We start from the raw sequence: 14,776 nt of genomic DNA, 5'->3' as shown, positions 1-14,776 counted from the left end.
CCCATTTTAAAGTAGGGGGTCAGTGTAAAGGGGTGAGGGACTGTGGAGGTCCCATTTTAAAGTAGGGAGGTTCAGTGTAAAGGGGTGAGGGACTGTGGAGGTCCCATTTTAAAGTAAGGGGTCAGTGTAAAGGGGTGAGGGACTGTGGAGGTCCCATTTTAAAGTAAGGGGTCAGTGTAAAGGGGAGGGGGACTGTGGAGGTCCCATTTTAAAGTAAGGGGTCAGTGTAAAGGGGTGAGGGACTGTGGAGGTCCCATTTTAAAGTAAGGGGTCAGTGTAAAGGGGAGGGGGACTGTGGAGGTCCCATTTTAAAGTAAGGGGTCAGTGTAAAGGGGTGGGGGACTGTGGAGGTCCCATTTTAAAGTAGGGGGGTCAGTGTAAAGGGGAGGGGGACTGTGAAGGTCCCATTTTAAAGTAGGGGGGTCAGTGTAAAGGGGAGGGGGACTGTGGAGGTCCCATTTTAAAGTAGGGGGTCAGTGTAAAGGGGTGGGGGACTGTGGAGGTCCCATTTTAAAGTAGGGGGTCAGTGTAAAGGGGAGGGGGACTGTGAAGGTCCCATTTTAAAGTAGGGGGGTCAGTGAAAGGAGTGAGGGACTGGAGGTCCCATTTTTAAAGGGGCGGGGCACTGTGGGGGTCAGTGTTAAGGGGGATACTGTCGATATATTTTAACGACACAAACATGGAATGAAATAGATGAAATATCCCCGTGCGAAGTCGCGTCCTTCTGCTAGTCTCTCCGTATAATGCGACGGGTGGATTTTAAATCTGCATCGTGTCCGTTTCTGCTGTGGCTTTAACCCTTTGCTGTACAAAATGTGAACGCCATGGACATCGCAGCTTTTCTGCAGCACAGTCAGCAATATTTTGGTATGGATTTTGCCACTGCTGATTTCCATGGCTGCTGAGGTCGTTCCCTTAGTGTAATCATTCACTGACAGCAAGCATCTTGAAAATTGTGTCTTTTGCCACGCCCCATCGCTGAGCAGTGTTACAGAGACCCAAACCCAAGAAGTGATCCATTGGGATCAACGACTCCAGCTGGGCCTCGGTGATCTTCAAGGGATCCAGGAGCGAAGAAGAACAGCCGCAGACATCACCCAGAGCCGCCGTCCTCGGCGGAGGCGTTACTGGACGCTTCTGGACATCTGCTTCAGGTGCCGCTTACGGTTTTCCTGTGTTTTTTACATAGAGGTTTATGAGGTCGCAGTCGTAATTTTATTTCATATTTAGTCTTCTTTTTAAGGTAAAAGTTGTGTTTTGGCGCCGCCTTTCACATCGTCCGTTTACTGACTCTGCGCTGCCACCTACTGACCATTTCAGGAAGTGCAGTTTTTAGACGCTGAAGGTCAGTTTTCCCCCCCAGATACAGTGCCGCTTATAATTATCAGCGAAACTACCAGGGTAGCAGCAGGCTACGGGGCCCAATAACTCAGGGGCCCATCTCCACTCAGTGCAGTTCATGATGTATACTGGGGGGGGGGGGGGGATAAGGATTTGATACTCTGGTGATTTTGCACGTTTTCCCACCTACAAAGAATGGAGAGGTCTGTAATTGTTATCATAGGGTTAACTGTGAGAGACAGGATCCAGGATCCGAGCCCCCAGCCATCCCCTGGTTGATGCACTTGTGTCAGCACCAGAGAGAGATGCATCTGGACCCAGAGCAATCAGAAACAAGGATTGGACTTACAGCGAATATTTGTGCTGTGTGGTTGGTGTGAATCTGGTTGTCTGCCTCAGGCCTGACGGGGACTGGATGACTGACTTCAGGCCTTCCTGGCTGTCTGCCTGTGATTTTATTTTGGTTTGGCTGAATTCTGATGCCTGTCTGGCTGAACTGCGTCTATGCCTGCTTGGTTAGGACGCCTGTAGCGTCTATGCCTGGTCAGCTGAACGCCCGTAGCGTCTATGCCTGGTCGGCTGAACGCCCGTAGCGTCTATGCCTGGTCGGCTGAACGCCTGTAGCGTCTATGCCTGGTCAGCTGAACGCCCGTAGCGTCTATGCCTGGTCCGGCTGAACGCCTGTAGCGTCTATGCCTGGTCGGCTGAACGCCTGTAGCGTCTATGCCTGGTCGGCTGAACGCCTGTAGCGTCTATGCCTGGTCGGCTGAACGCCTGTAGCGTCTATGCCTGGTCGGCTGAACGCCTGTAGCGTCTATGCCTGGTCGGCTGAACGCCTGTAGCGTCTATGCCTGGTCGGCTGAACGCCTGTAGCGTCTATGCCTGGTCGGCTGAACGCCTGTAGCGTCTATGCCTGGTCGGCTGAACGCCTGTAGCGTCTATGCCTGGTCGGCTGAACGCCTGTAGCGTCTATGCCTGGTCGGCTGAACGCCTGTAGCGTCTATGCCTGGTCGGCTGAACGCCTGTAGCGTCTATGCCTGGTCGGCTGAACGCCTGTAGCGTCTATGCCTGGTCGGCTGAACGCCTGTAGCGTCTATGCCTGGTCGGCTGAACGCCTGTAGCGTCTATGCCTGGTCGGCTGAACGCCTGTAGCGTCTATGCCTGGTCGGCTGAACGCCTGTAGCGTCTATGCCTGGTCGGCTGAACGCCTGTAGCGTCTATGCCTGGTCGGCTGAACGCCTGTAGCGTCTATGCCTGGTCGGCTGAACGCCTGTAGCGTCTATGCCTGGCCGCCTTTTAGTATATGCCTCAATGGCCTCATGTACCTATGGAGCTGATTGCTGAGCTGTGTATCTAATCCTCTCCTGTGTGATACTGTCTGCTGAGCTGTGTATCTAATCCTCTCCTGTGTGATACTGTCTGCTGAGCTGTGTATCTAATCCTCTCCTGTGTGATACTGTCTGCTGAGCTGTGTATCTAATCCTATCCTGTGTGATACTGTCTGCTGAGCTGTGTATCTAATCCTATCCTGTGTGATACTGTCTGCTGAGCTGTGTATCTAATCCTATCCTGTGTGATACTGTCTGCTGAGCTGTGTATCTAATCCTATCCTGTGTGATACTGTCTGCTGAGCTGTGTATCTAATCCTATCCTGTGTGATACTGTCTGCTGAGCTGTGTATCTAATCCTATCCTGTGTGATACTGTCTGCTGAGCTGTGGTATCTAATCCTATCCTGTGTGATACTGTCTGCTGAGCTTGTATCTAATCCTATCCTGTGTGATACTGTCCTGCTGAGCTGTGTATCTAATCCTCTCCTGTGTGATACAGTCTGCTGAGCTGTGTATCTAATCCTCTCCTGTGTGATACAGTCTGCTGAGCTGTGTATCTAATCCCTCCTGTGTGATACATGTCTGCTGAGCTGTGTATCTAATCCTATCCTGTGTGATACTAGTCTGCTGAGCTGTGTATCTAATCCTCTCCTGTGTGATACAGTCTGCTGAGCTGTGTATCTAATCCTCTCCTGTGTGATACATGTCTGCTGAGCTGTGTATCTAATCCTCTCCTGTGTGATACTGTCTGCTGAGCTGTGTATCTATCCTATCCTGTGTGATACTGCTGCTGAGCTGTGTATCTATCCTATCCTGTGTGATACTTTCCTGCTGAGCTGTGTATCTAATCCTATCCTGTGTGATACTGTCTGCTGAAGCTGTGTATCTAATCCCATCCTGTGTGATACTGTCTGCTGAGCTGTGTATCTAATCCTATCCTGTGTGATACTGCTCTGCTGAGCTGTGTATCTAATCCTATCCTGTGTGATACTGCCTGCTGAGCTTGGGTATCTAATCCTATCCTGTGTGATACTGTCTGCTGAGCTGTGTATCTAATCCTATCCTGTGTGATACTGTCTGCTGAGCTGTGTATCTAATCCTATCCTGTGTGATACTGTCTGCTGAGCTGTGTATCTAATCCTATCCTGTGTGATACTGTCTGCTGAGCTGTGTATCTAATCCTATCCTGTGTGATACTGTCTGCTGAGCTGTGTATCTAATCCTATCCTGTGTGATACTGTCTGCTGGAGCTGTGTATCTAATCCTATCCTGGTGATACTGTCTGCTGAGCTGTGTATCTAATCCTATCCTGTGTGATACTGTCTGCTGAGCTGTGTATCTAATCCTATCCTGTGTGGATACTGTCTGCTGAGCTGTGTATCTATCCTATCCTGTGTGATACTGTCTGCTGAGCTGTGTATCTAATCCTATCCTGTGTGATACTGTCTGCTGAGCTGTGTATCTAATCCTATCCTGTGTGATACTGTCCTGCTGAGCTGTGTATCTAATCCTATCCTGTGTGATACTGTCTGCTGAGCTGTGTATCTAATCCTATCCTGTGTGATACTGTCTGCTGAGCTGTGTATCTAATCCTATCCTGTGTGATACTGTCTGCTGAGCTGTGTATCTAATCCTATCCTGTGTGATACTGTCTGCTGAGCTGTGTATCTAATCCTATCCTGTGTGATACTGTCTGCTGAGCTGTGTATCTAATCCTATCCTGTGTGATACTGTCTGCTGAGCTGTGTATCTAATCCTATCCTGTGTGATACTGTCTGCTGAGCTGTGTATCTAATCCTATCCTGTGTGATACTGTCTGCTGAGCTGTGTATCTAATCCTATCCTGTGTGATACTGTCTGCTGAGCTGTGTATCTAATCCTATCCTGTATAGTGATACTGTCTGCTGAGCTGTGTATCTAATCCTATCCTGTGTGATACTGTCTGCTGAGCTGTGTATCTAATCCTATCCTGTGTGATACTGTCTGCTGAGCTGTGTATCTAATCCTATCCTGTGTGATACTGTCTGCTGAGCTGTGTATCTAATCCTATCCTGTGTGATACTGTCCTGCTGAGCTGTGTATCTAATCCTATCCTGTGTGATACTGTCTGCTGAGCTGTGTATCTAATCCTATCCTGTGTGATACTGCCTGCTGAGCTGTGTATCTAATCCTATCCTGTGTGATACTGTCTGCTGAGCTGTGTATCTACTCCTATCCTGTGTGATACTGTCTGCTGAGCTGTGTATCTAATCCTATCCTGTGTGATACTGTCTGCTGAGCTGTGTATCTAATCCTATCCTGTGTGATACTGCTGCTGAGCTGTGTATCTAATCCTATCCTGTGTGATACTGTCTGCTGAGCTGTGTATCTAATCCTATCCTGTGTGATACTGTCTGCTGAGCTGTGTATCTAATCCTATCCTGTGTGATACTGTCTGCTGAGCTGTGTATCTAATCCTATCCTGTGTGATACTGTCTGCTGAGCTGTGTATCTAATCCTATCCTGTGTGATACAGTCTGCTGAGCTGTGTATCTGAGCTGTGTATCTAATCCTATCCTGTGTGATACTGTCTGCTGAGCTGTGTATCTAATCCTCCTGTGTGATACTGTCTGCTGAGCTGTGTATCTAATCCTATCCTGTGTGATACTGTCTGCTGAGCTGTGTATCTAATCCTATCCTGTGTGATACTGTCTGCTGAGCTGTGTATCTAATCCTATCCTGTGTGATACTGTCTGCTGAGCTGTGTATCTAATCCTATCCTGTGTGATACTGTCTGCTGAGCTGTGTATCTAATCCTATCCTGTGTGATACTGTCTGCTGAGCTGTGTATCTAATCCTATCCTGTGTGATACTGTCTGCTGAGCTGTGTATCTAATCCTATCCTGTGTGATACTGCTGCTGAGCTGTGTATCTAATCCTATCCTGTGTGATACTGTCTGCTGAGCTGTGTATCTAATCCTCCTGTGTGATACTGTCTGCTGAGCTGTGTATCTAATCCTATCCTGTGTGATACTGCTGAGCTGTGTATCTAATCCTATCCTGTGTGATACTGTCTGCTGAGCTGTGTATCTAATCCTCTGTGTGATACTGTCTGCTGAGCTGTGTATCTAATCCTATCCTGTGTGATACTGTCTGCTGAGCTGTGTATCTAATCCTATCCTGTGTGATACTGTCTGCTGAGCTGTGTATCTAATATCCTGTGTGATACTGTCTGCTGAGCTGTGTATCTAATCCTATCCTGTGTGATACTGTCTGCTGAGCTGTATCTAATCCTATCCTGTGTGATACTGTCTGCTGAGCTGTGTATCTAATCCTCCTGTGTGATACTGTCTGCTGAGCTGTGTATCTAATCCTATCCTGTGTGATACTGTCTGCTGAGCTGTGTATCTAATCCTATCCTGTGTGATACTGTCTGCTGAGCTGTGTATCTAATCCTATCCTGTGTGATACTGTCTGCTGAGCTGTGTATCTAATCCTCCTGTGTGATACTGTCTGCTGAGCTGTGTATCTAATCCTATCCTGTGTGATACTGTCTGCTGAGCTGTGTATCTAATCCTATCCTGTGTGATACTGTCTGCTGAGCTGTGTATCTAATCCTATCCTGTGTGATACTGTCTGCTGAGCTGTGTATCTAATCCTATCCTGTGTGATACTGTCTGCTGAGCTGTGTATCTAATCCTATCCTGTGTGATACTGTCTGCTGAGCTGTGTATCTAATCCTATCCTGTGTGATACTGTCTGCTGAGGTGTGTATCTAATCCTATCCTGTGTGATACTGTCTGCTGAGCTGTGTATCTAATCCTATCCTGTGTGATACTGTATGCTGAGCTGTGTATCTAATCCTATCCTGTGTGATACTGTCTGCTGAGCTGTGTATCTAATCCTATCCGTGATATGTCTGCTGAGGTGTATCTAATCCTATCCTGTGTGATACTGCTGAGCTGTGTATCTAATCCTATCCTGTGTGACACTGTCTGCTGAGCTGTGTATCTAATCCTCTCCTGTATAATACTACCTGCTGAGCTGTGTATCTAATCCTATCCTGTGTGATACTGACTGCTGAGCTGCGTATCTAATCCTATCCTGTGTGATACTGCCTGCTGAGCTGTGTATCTAATCCTATCCTGTGTGATACTGCCTGCTGAACTGTGTATCTAATCCTGTCCTGTGTGATACAGTCTCGTGGAACCACCTGGTACTACTCCCCCCATCATGTGACCTCTGCAGCCCACGGTTTGCCGCCGTCTCGCAGTCACTGGTCCGTGAGTTTCTGCAGATGTTCAGTAACAGAGCGGCTTTCACTTCCTTCTCTGGCACCAGATCTGGGCGGCAGGCGGGGGTGGGGCGGGGGCACCTGTGTCTCTCGCCCTCAGCAGGTGGGCGACAAGAGGCCGAGCGTGAAGTCTGTAAATCCCCGCAACAAACAAAACAAAAATCAATAAAGTACAAAATAAAAAATTTAGAAAACCCCAAGATCTGATTACGGACAGGACAGGTGCCCCTCGGACCTCCGCCCGCAGGACAGGTGCCCCTCGGACCTCCGCCCGCAGGACATGTGCCCCTCGGATCTCCGCCCGCAGGACAGGTGCCCCTCGGACCTCTGCCCGCAGGACAGGTGCCCCTCGGACCTCCGCCCGCAGGACAGGTGCCCCTCGGACCTCCGCCCGCAGGACAGGTGCCCCTCGGACCTCCGCCCGCAGGACAGGTGCCCCTCGGACCTCCGCCCGCAGGACAGGTGCCCCTCGGACCTCCGCCCGCAGGACAGGTGCCCCTCGGACCTCCGCCCGCAGGACAGGTGCCCCTCGGACCTCCGCCCGCAGGACAGGTGCCCCTCGGACCTCCGCCCGCAGGACAGGTGCCCCTCGGATCTCCGCCCGCAGGACAGGTGCCCCTCGGATCTCCGCCCGCAGGACAGGTGCCCCTCGGATCTCCGCCCGCAGGACAGGTGCCCCTCGGATCTCCCCCCCCCATAGGACAGGTGCCCCTCGGATCTCCCCCCCATAGGACAGGTGCCCCTTGGATCTCCCCCCCCCCCCATAGGACAGGTGCCCCTCGAATCTCCCCCCCATAAGACAGGTGCCCCTCGGATCTCCCCCCCATAGGACAGGTGCCCCCTCGGATCTCCCCCCCCATAGGACAGGACAGGTGCCCCTCGGATCTCCCCCCCCCCATAGGACAGGTGCCCCTTGGATCTCCCCCCCCCCCCCCATAGGACAGGTGCCCCTTGGATCTCCCCCCCCCCCCCATAGGACAGGTGCCCCTCGGATCTCCGCCCGCAGGACAGGTGCCCCTCGGATCTCCCCCCCCATAGGACAGGTGCCCCTCGGATCTCCCCCCCATAGGACAGGTGCCCCTCGGATCTCCCCCCCCATAGGACAGGTGCCCCTCGGATCTCCCCCCCCCCCATAGGACAGGTGCCCCTCGGATCTCCCCCCCCCCCCCATAGGACAGGTGCCCCTTGGATCTCCCCCCCCCCCCCCCCCATAGGACAGGTGCCCCTCGAATCTTTGCCCACATTCTCAGCTATGATCAGTGACTCCATTTCAGCTGTCAGAGGCTCAGACTGCTGCTTTCTCCCTCCTTCATGCTTTACACTGCAACACTTCTACATTAGCATACAGCTATGATCAGTGACTCCAACTACATTGTAAAAGGATCAGGCTGCTGCTTTCTTTCTCCCACATGCTTTACACTGCAGCACTACTACATTAGCATACAGCTATGATCAGTGACTCCAGCTCAGCTGCTCTGTTTATTCGGGTCACAGTTAGTCTGAAAATAATATCCCGCCTCACTCAGGCACCTATTCTCTCATTTCTCTGTGTTTTATACTGCAGTACTTCTCTATTAACTTACAGTGACTCCAGCTTAGTAGCATTGTCTATTGCAGTTAGAAATCCACCCCCTGTCTCATTCAATACTGAGAGTGCCACATCTCCATGTTTTACACTGCAGCACTGCTTTACCCAGTGGGTGACACATTAATATTTTCATGACCTTGTATAGAACAGAATATGTCCCTCCAGTGACGTAAATGTTCTGCTGCCCCCCCCCCCCCCCGCAGATAACTGGTAAGAACGGGTTGTGTATTGTGATGTTCTGCAGCAGCTGAGGTGTTTATTAGGAGGTTCTGCAGCAGCTCAGTTGTGTATTAGGAGGTTCTGCAGCAGCTGAGGTGTGTATTAGGAGGTTCTGCAGCAGCTGAGGTGTGTATTAGGAGGTTCTGCAGCAGCTCAGTTGTGTATTAGGAGGTTCTGCAGCGGCTCAGTTGTGTATTAGGAGGTTCTGCAGCAGCTGAGGGGTGTATTAGGAGGTTCTGCAGCGGCTGAGGGGTGTATTAGGAGGTTCTGCAGCAGCAGAGGTGTGTATTAGGAGGTTCTGCAGCAGCTGAGGTGTGTATTAGGAGGTTCTGCAGCGGCTCAGTTGTGTATTAGGAGGTTCTGCAGCGGCTGAGGGGTGTATTAGGAGGTTCTGCAGCAGCAGAGGTGTGTATTAGGAGGTTCTGCAGCAGCAGAGGTGTGTATTAGGAGGTTCTGCAGCAGCTGAGGTGTGTATTAGGAGGTTCTGCAGCAGCTGAGGTGTGTATTAGGAGGTTCTGCAGCGGCTCAGTTGTGCATTAGGAGGTTCTGCAGCGGCTCAGTTGTGTATTAGGAGGTTCTGCAGCAGCTGAGGGGTGTATTAGGAGGTTCTGCAGCAGCTGAGGTGTGTATTAGGAGGTTCTGCAGCAGCTGAGGTGTGTATTAGGAGGTTCTGCAGCGGCTCAGTTGTGTATTAGGAGGTTCTGCAGTGGCTGAGGTGTGTATTAGGAGGTTCTGCAGCAGCTGAGGGGTGTATTAGGAGGTTCTGCAGCGGCTCAGTTGTGTATTAGGAGGTTCTGCAGCAGCTGAAATATGTATTAGGAGGTTCTGCAGCAGCTGAGGTGTGTATTAGGAGGTTCTGCAGCAGCTGAGGTGTGTATGAGGAGGTTCTGCAGCGGCTCAGTTGTGTATGAGGAGGTTCTGCAGCGGCTCAGTTGTGTATGAAGAGGTTCTGCAGCAGCTGATGTGTGTATGAGGAGGTTCTGCAGCGGCTCAGTTGTGTATGAGGAGGTTCTGCAGCAGCTGAGGTGTGTATGAGGAGGTTCTGCAGCGGCTCAGTTGTGTATGAGGAGGTTCTGCAGCGGCTCAGTTGTGTATTAGGAGGTTCTGCAGCGGCTCAGTTGTGTATTAGGAGGTTCTGCAGCGGCTCAGGTGTGTATTAGGAGGTTCTGCAGCGGCTCAGTTGTGTATTAGGAGGTTCTGCAGCGGCTCAGGTGTGTATTAGGAGGTTCTGCAGCGGCTCAGTTGTGTATGAGGAGGTTCTGCAGCGGCTCAGTTGTGTATTAGGAGGTTCTGCAGCAGCAGAGGTGTGTATTAGGAGGTTCTGCAGCGGCTGAGGTGTGTATTAGGAGATTCTGCAGCGGCTGAGGTGTGTATTAGGAGGTTCTGCAGCGGCTCAGGTGTGTATTAGGAGGTTCTGCAGCGGCTCAGGTGTGTATTAGGAGGTTCTGCAGCAGCTCAGTTGTGTATTAGGAGGTTCTGCAGCGGCTCAGTTGTGTATTAGGAGGTTCTGCAGCGGCTCAGGTGTGTATTAGGAGGTTCTGCAGCGGCTCAGTTGTGTATTAGGAGGTTCTGCAGCAGCAGAGGTGTGTATTAGGAGGTTCTGCAGCGGCTGAGGTGTGTATTAGGAGGTTCTGCAGCGGCTGAAATGTGTATTAGGAGGTTCTGCAGCAGCTGAGGGGTGTATTAGGAGATTCTGCAGCGGCTGAGGTGTGTATTAGGAGGTTCTGCAGCGGCTGAAATGTGTATTAGGAGGTTCTGCAGCAGCTGAGGGGTGTATTAGGAGGTTCTGTAGCGGCTCAGTTGTGTATTAGGAGGTTCTGCAGCGGCTCAGTTGTGTATTAGGAGGTTCTGCAGCGGCTCAGGTGTGTATTAGGAGGTTCTGCAGCGGCTGAGGTGTGTATTAGGAGGTTCTGCAGCGGCTGAGGTGTGTATTAGGAGGTTCTGCAGCGGCTGAGGTGTGTATTAGGAGGTTCTGCAGCAGCTGAGGGGTGTATTAGGAGGTTCTGCAGCGGCTCAGTTGTGTATTAGGAGGTTCTGCAGCCGCTCAGTTGTGTATTAGGAGGTTCTGCAGCGGCTCAGGTGTGTATTAGGAAGTTCTGCAGCGGCTCAGGTGTGTATTAGGAGGTTCTGCAGCGGCTCAGTTGTGTATGAGGAGGTTCTGCAGCAGCTGAGGTGTGTATGAGGAGGTTCTGCAGCGGCTCAGTTGTGTATGAGGAGGTTCTGCAGCAGCTCAGTTGTGTATTAGGAGGTTCTGCAGCGGCTCAGTTGTGTATTAGGAGGTTCTGCAGCGGCTCAGTTGTGTATTAGGAGGTTCTGCAGCGGCTCAGGTGTGTATTAGGAGGTTCTGCAGCAGCTCCGTTGTGTATTAGGAGGTTCTGCAGCGGCTGAGGTGTGTATTAGGAGGTTCTGCAGCGGCTCAGGGGTGTATTATGAAGTTCTGCAGCGGCTCAGTTGTGTATTAGGAGGTTCTGCAGCAGCTCAGTTGTGTATTAGGAGGTTCTGCAGCAGCTGAGGTATGTATTAGGAGGTTCTGCAGCAGCTGAGGTATGTATTAGGAGGTTCTGCAGCAGCTGTGGTGTGTATTAGGAGGTTCTGCAGCAGCTGAGGTGTGTATTAGGAGGTTCTGCAGCGGCTGAGGTATGTATTAGGAGGTTCTGCAGCGGCTCAGTTGTGTATGAGGAGGTTCTGCAGCAGCTGAGGTATGTATTAGGAGGTTCTGCAGCAGCTGAGGGGTGTATGAGGAGGTTCTGCAGCAGCTGAGGTATGTATTAGGAGGTTCTGCAGCGGCTGAGGTGTGTATTAGGAGGTTCTGCAGCAGCGGAGGTGTGTATTAGGAGGTTCTGCAGCGGCTGAGGGGTGTATTAGGAGGCTCTGCAGCAGCTGAGGTATGTATTAGGAGGTTCTGCAGCGGCTGAGGTGTGTATTAGGAGGTTCTGCAGCAGCTCAGTTGTGTATGAGGAGGTTCTGCAGCGGCTCAGGTGTGTATTATGATGTTCTGCAGCAGCTGAGGTGTGTATTAGGAGGTTCTGCAGCAGCTGAGGTGTGTATTAGGAGGTTCTGCAGCGGCTGAGGGGTGTATTAGGAGGTTCTGCAGCGGCTCAGGTGTGTATTAGGAGGTTCTGCAGCGGCTCAGTTGTGTATGAGGAGGTTCTGCAGCGGCTCAGGTGTGTATTATGATGTTCTGCAGCAGCTGAGGTGTGTATTAGGAGGTTCTGCAGCAGCTGAGGTGTGTATTAGGAGGTTCGCAGCGGCCTGAGGGGTGTATTAGGAGGTTCTGCAGCGGCTGAGGAGGGGTGTATTAGGAGGTTCTGCAGCGGCTCAGGTGTGTATTAGGAGGTTCTGCAGCGGCTCAGTTGTGTATTAGGAGGTTCTGCAGCGGCTCAGGTGTGTATTAAGAGGTTCTGCAGCAGCTGAGGGGTGTATGAGGAGGTTCTGCAGCGGCTGAGGGTGTATTAGGAGGTTCTGCAGCGGCCTCAGGTGTGTATAGGAGGTTCTGCAGCAGCTGAGGGGTGTATTAGGAGGTTCTGCAGCAGCTGAGGGGTGTATTAGGAGTTCTGCAGCGGCTCAGTTGTGTATTAGGAGGTTCTGCAGCGGCTCAGTTGTGTATGAGGAGGTTCTGCAGCGGCTCAGGTGTGTATTAGGAGGTTCTGCAGCGGCTCAGGTGTGTATTAGGAGGTTCTGCAGCGGCTCAGTTGTGTATGAGGAGGTTCTGCAGCGTCTCAGTTGTGTATTAGTAGGTTCTGCAGCGGCTCAGGTGTGTATTAAGAGGTTCTGCAGCAGCTGAGGGGTGTATTAGGAGGTTCTGCAGCGGCTCAGTTGTGTATTAGTAGGTTCTGCAGCAGCTCAGTTGTGTATTAGGAGGTTCTGCAGCGGCTCAGTTGTGTATTAGGAGGTTCTGCAGCAGCTGAGGGATGTATTAAGAGGTTCTGCAGCAGCTGAGGGGTGTATTAGGAGGTTCTGCAGCGGCTCAGGTGTGTATTAGGAGGTTCTGCAGCGGCTGAGGGGTGTATTAGGAGGTTCTGCAGCAGCTGAGGTGTGTATTAGGAGGTTCTGCAGCAGCTGAGGGGTGTATTAGGAGGTTCTGCAGCGGCTCAGGTGTGTATTAGGAGGTTCTGCAGCGGCTCAGTTGTGTATTAGGAGGTTCTGCAGCGGCTGAGGGGTGTATTAGGAGGTTCTGCAGCAGCTGAGGTGTGTATTAGGAGGTTCTGCAGCGGCTGAGGTGTGTATTAGGAGGTTCTGCAGCAGCTGAGGTATGTATTAGGAGGTTCTGCAGCGGCTCAGTTGTGTATTAGGAGGTTCTGCAGCAGCTGAGGTGTGTATTAGGAGGTTCTGCAGCAGCTGAGGGGTGTATGAGGAGGTTCTGCAGCGGCTGAGGTGTGTATTAGGAGGTTCTGCAGCAGCTGAGGTATGTATTAGGAGGTTCTGCAGCAGCTGAGGTGTGTATTAGGAGGTTCTGCAGCGGCTCAGTTGTGTATTAGGAGGTTCTGCAGCAGCTGAGGTGTGTATTAGGAGGTTCTGCAGCAGCTGAGGGGTGTATGAGGAGGTTCTGCAGCGGCTGAGGGGTGTATTAGGAGGTTCTGCAGCAGCTGAGGTATGTATTAGGAGGTTCTGCAGCAGCTGAGGTGTGTATTAGGAGGTTCTGCAGCAGCTGAGGTATGTATTAGGAGGTTCTGCAGCAGCTGAGGTGTGTATTAGGAGGTTCTGCAGCAGCTGAGGTGTGTATTAGGAGGTTCTGCAGCAGCTGAGGTGTGTATTAGGAGGTTCTGCAGCAGCTGAGGGGTGTATGAGGAGGTTCTGCAGCGGCTCAGTTGTGTATTAGGAGGTTCTGCCGCGGCTGAGGGGTGTATTATGATGCTCTGCAGCAGCTGAGGGGTGTACTATGATGCTCTGCAGCAGCTGAGGGGTGTACTATGATGCTCTGCAGCAGCTGAGGGGTGTATTAGTAGGTTCTGCAGCGGCTGAGGGGTGTACTATGATGCTCTGCAGCAGCTGAGGGGTGTATTAGTAGGTTCTGCAGCAGCTGAGGGGTGTATTAGTAGGTTCTGCAGCAGCTGAGGGGTGTATTAGGAGGTTCTGCAGCGGCTCATTTGTGTATGAGGAGGTTCTGCAGCAGCTGAGGGGTGTATGAGGAGGTTCTGCAGCGGCTCAGTTGTGTATTAGGAGGTTCTGCAGCAGCTGAGGGGTGTATTAGGAGGTTCTGCAGCAGCTGAGGGGTGTATGAGGAGGTTCTGCAGCGGCTCAGTTGTGTATTAGGAGGTTCTGCAGCAGCTGAGGGGTGTATTAGGAGGTTCTGCAGCGGCTCAGTTGTGTATGAGGAGGTTCTGCAGCTGCTCAGTTGTGTATTAGGAGGTTCTGCAGCGGCTCAGTTGTGTATTAGGAGGTTCTGCAGCAGCTGAGGTGTGTATGAGGAGGTTCTGCAGCTGCTCAGTTGTGTATTAGGAGGTTCTGCAGCGGCTCAGTTGTGTATTAGGAGGTTCTGCAGCAGCTGAGGTGTGTATGAGGAGGTTCTGCAGCGGCTAAGTTGTGTATTAGGAGGTTCTGCAGCAGCTGAGGTGTGTATGAGGAGGTTCTGCAGCAGCTGAGGTGTGTATTAGGAGGTTCTGCAGCAGCTGAGGTATGTATTAGGAGGTTCTGCAGCAGCTGAGGTGTGTATTAGGAGGTTCTGCAGCAGCTCAGTTGTGTATTAGGAGGTTCTGCAGCAGCTGAGGTGTGTATGAGGAGGTTCTGCAGCGGCTCAGTTGTGTATTAGGAGGTTCTGCAGCGGCTGAGGTGTGTATTAGGAGGTTCTGCAGCGGCTAAGTTGTGTATTAGGAGGTTCTGCAGCAGCTGAGGTGTGTATGAGGAGGTTCTGCAGCAGCTGAGGTGTGTATTAGGAGGTTCTGCAGCAGCTGAGGTATGTATTAGGAGGTTCTGCAGCAGCTGAGGTGTGTATTAGGAGGTTCTGCAGCAGCTCAGTGTGTATTAGGAGGTTCTGCAGCAGAGGTGTGTATTAGGAGGTTCTGCAGCAGCTGTGGTGTGTATTAGG

The sequence above is a fragment of the Bufo gargarizans genome, chromosome 10, assembly GCF_014858855.1.
Source record: "Bufo gargarizans isolate SCDJY-AF-19 chromosome 10, ASM1485885v1, whole genome shotgun sequence".
Lineage (NCBI taxonomy): Eukaryota > Metazoa > Chordata > Amphibia > Anura > Bufonidae > Bufo > Bufo gargarizans.
This window is presented reverse-complemented; position numbering follows the sequence as displayed.